The sequence below is a fragment of the Notothenia coriiceps genome, unplaced genomic scaffold, assembly GCF_000735185.1.
Source record: "Notothenia coriiceps isolate Sejong01 unplaced genomic scaffold, NC01 NC01_scaffold00018493, whole genome shotgun sequence".
Taxonomy (NCBI): domain Eukaryota; kingdom Metazoa; phylum Chordata; class Actinopteri; order Perciformes; family Nototheniidae; genus Notothenia; species Notothenia coriiceps.
Genome location: NW_011351194.1, coordinates 288,546 through 291,908, shown reverse-complemented (window position 1 = coordinate 291,908; position 3,363 = coordinate 288,546). Strand labels below are relative to the sequence as shown.

General features: G+C 46.3%; 1 protein-coding gene across 1 annotated transcript in view; it reads right to left on the bottom strand.

Annotated features, from left to right (window-relative positions):
- LOC104951087 (BTB/POZ domain-containing protein kctd15) overlaps positions 1-3,363 on the bottom strand; it is a 292,312-nt gene that overhangs the window by 4,095 nt on the left and 284,854 nt on the right. The gene's annotated exons all lie outside the window — the stretch shown is intronic.

The window sequence follows — 3,363 nt, the reverse complement described above, 5'->3', positions numbered from 1 at the left end:
GGGGTAGGTAATTTTGGAGAAACCAGCTCGAGTGCACTAGAATTTGAAAATACACAACCGGAAAAAATCTGCCACTTCCTTACAGAGCCCCTCCTCCAACACACACGAACGCGCACATGACCAATGAGGGCACGAGATGAGTTTGTGCACAGATGGAAGGCTGACAGGCAGGTAGGCCATCCAGTTACTTTAGCCGGGCCGGCTCAGATGATTGGTCGTGCTTTTTACAGCACCACGGCTTCCACAGATGACATTTTTTTATGGATTTTTTGTGAAAGCACTTCAGATATTCATTGCTATCGGGATGTTAAGAGCATTCCATGGAATATAACAAAAAGTGTATCTCGAGCCGGTTTCTCAAACTTACCTACCCCACCTTTAACTGTCAGTATGCTCGCAGGATGCTCATTGGTCCAAACTACTGTAGTTCAGAAACAAACAGTCTGACAAGATAGATTTGTGTGTGATATTGCGAGAATCCCGCTGCCATGAGCAAGATTTATTCAGGATTTAAACATGTTGTCGATCGATATATCTTTTGTAATGTGAGTATGTTTTGCCTCACCTCCACCTCACTGGCATCCCACGTTTCCTGGACAGATTTGACCCGGCTGATGTGAGGGATGCTGCGATGGAGGAGCGAACAGGCCTGGCACACAAACACACCGAGAGTCAGAGAGGCCCACTCCGGTTCTGCAGGAGAGAGAGAGGAAGAGGAAGAGGGAGGAGGGGAGAAGCATGGAGGTGAAGGGGAGGGGAGCAGGAGAGAAGGGAGGAAATTAAATTCAGGCACAGCGGAACAGAAGGAGAGAAAGGTGGTGGGGTTGAAGACAATCTTGTCATAAAAAAGGAACAAAGAAAAGACACAGCTCGAGGTTCAGGATATAAATACTGAGAGTAAAGGAAGCAGATATTACAGGGGACTCTGTGTGTCCCTGCTCGGCAGCAACATGTGATTTTTTGGGGGGGAAATCCTATTTAGATTAGTGACAGGAAGCAGAGCGCATGAGATCTGATCAGAAGTCAGCCGAGGTAGTTATCAGGTTAGCTGCATCAACAGACACACACGCACGCACGCACGCATGCACACACACACACACACACACACACACACACATACCATGTATACATCACTTCAGGGGAAATTACATTGACTTACATGCATTTCCTTGAGACTTATCCTAACCTTAACCATAACCAACACATGCCCAATCCTAACCCTAACCAAGTCATGGGGACCTCCATTTTGTCCCCATAAGGGAGGCGAGTCCCCACACGTGACTTTGTAAACAGATTTAGGTCCCCACAAGTATAGTTCAATGTTCCAATCTCACATTGTTTTCTCATACAGCATCTCTGTATAGTATGTGTATTCACTCTCTGTCCTGAACGGCTGGCTGGAGCTCCTGCCCCCCCCCTCTCCTAACCCTCCTGTGGCCGTCTGCGAGACAGCGAAACCCAGCCCGAAACCAGCCCGAACACACACACGCACGCACGCACGCACGCACGCACGCACGCACGCACTTTCTATGGGTTTTGGACTGATAACACACCCACGTTTGAACTTTGAGAAGCTCTAATGGACAGTTTTGATAATTTCTGATATGTTACAGACCAACAATTATACTGGCAGATTAATCGATCATGAGTGAAAGCCCTTTTGCCAACATGGTACTAAACACATCGACTTCAGCTCAGTCAGTCAGATGATGTTTTTCTCTCCGCGGTGTGATACATGAGCGGTGTCTTACGTGGGTGTTCAGTAAAGGTACATGTGAGTCACTGCATCACACACACTTTGATTCTGTCCATGCAAATGAAGTCAGAGACGCTTCAGGGAGAGTGACAGAGAGAGTGTGAGTGTTGAAAAACTGAGTGGATAGAGATAAACAGACTGTTTTTTTAATGTATCTTTTTTTCCTGTTTTACAGAAAATGAATAACTCATTCCAGATTGCTTGTTGAAGTTTATTTTGTTCATTCTGACTGACATAACCATGTAGGATCAATTCCTTTTGGAAACTTGTCTCAATGCACTCTGGGAAACTGTAAAACTAATTTGGACATGTTTCACAATTTTTCTGCAGATAAAAAGATAATGTAAATCTTTTTTATTTGCAGCCCTAAAGCCAATACCTAGATAACTGTATCTTAAAAATATCAGGATCGACTCAGGATGTTGGAGTATGTGTGTGTGTGTATACTGTACAGTGTATTCTCACACGTGTTAACATGCATTGTGTATGCATGGCCACAACCGACAGGCCGACTGCAACACTCAAAAGTCACCACATGCACTCCCTCTGCTGCGGCCATTTCTCACACGAGCCTGGTGCACACACACCCCAACACACACACACACACACACACACACACACACACACACACACACACACACACACACACACACACACACACACACACACACACACACACACACACACACACACACACACCAGACACACACGCTTGCACAGGGAGAGTGTAATGCTCTCGGGAATCATATGAGAGGCAAAGGAAAGAGAGAGAACGGAAGGGAAGCCTGGAGAAAGCAAAAAGATGGGAGTCGCCTTATAGGTAGCAGCAGGGAGGAGGAGATGATGGAGGATAAAGGAGGAAGATGATGAAGGTGATGGATGAGAAGAAAGGAGGAAGGTGATGAAGGTGATGGAGGAGGAAGAGTGTGTGTTCTTTATCATGCAGAGAGGAGATGTGAGCGAACCCCCCAGGGAGTTACTGGCATCTACGATAATCTTCCCTCCATGTCTCTTTTAACCCGCGACATTAGGGGATATTTATATAAAAGTCAACTTCCTGGAGACGGCGCTTTGATGAGAACAAATCAAACCACTTGCTTGGTCTTTCTTTTTAATTCGTTTCATGTCCTTTTTGTGCAATTACACACCTACACAGCAGCTGCCACTGAGCAGTGAGGTCATCGCCGGCTGAGTCAGACCTTATGGAGAAGCACACAGCACTCATGGAGATTACTGTGGCCGCATGACAGAGTAACCACACACACACACACACACACACACACACACACACACACACACACACACACACACACACACACACACACACACACACACACACACACACACACACACACACACACACACACACACACACACACACACACACACACACACACACACACACACGCTTGCGCACAGTGCTTCCTATACTTTACATGTTTCTCGACAGGATGACTGGGAACAACAGATGCCCAGTGGCAGTGAGCAAGAGGTGGAAACTCCTTAGTTAGGGTGACTGCTGGTTTGTTGAGTGTTAAAGAGCTCCATCTCTGACAGGAGTTTTGATATCACCACTATAAGTAGGGATGTCCTGATCCCCTTTTTTT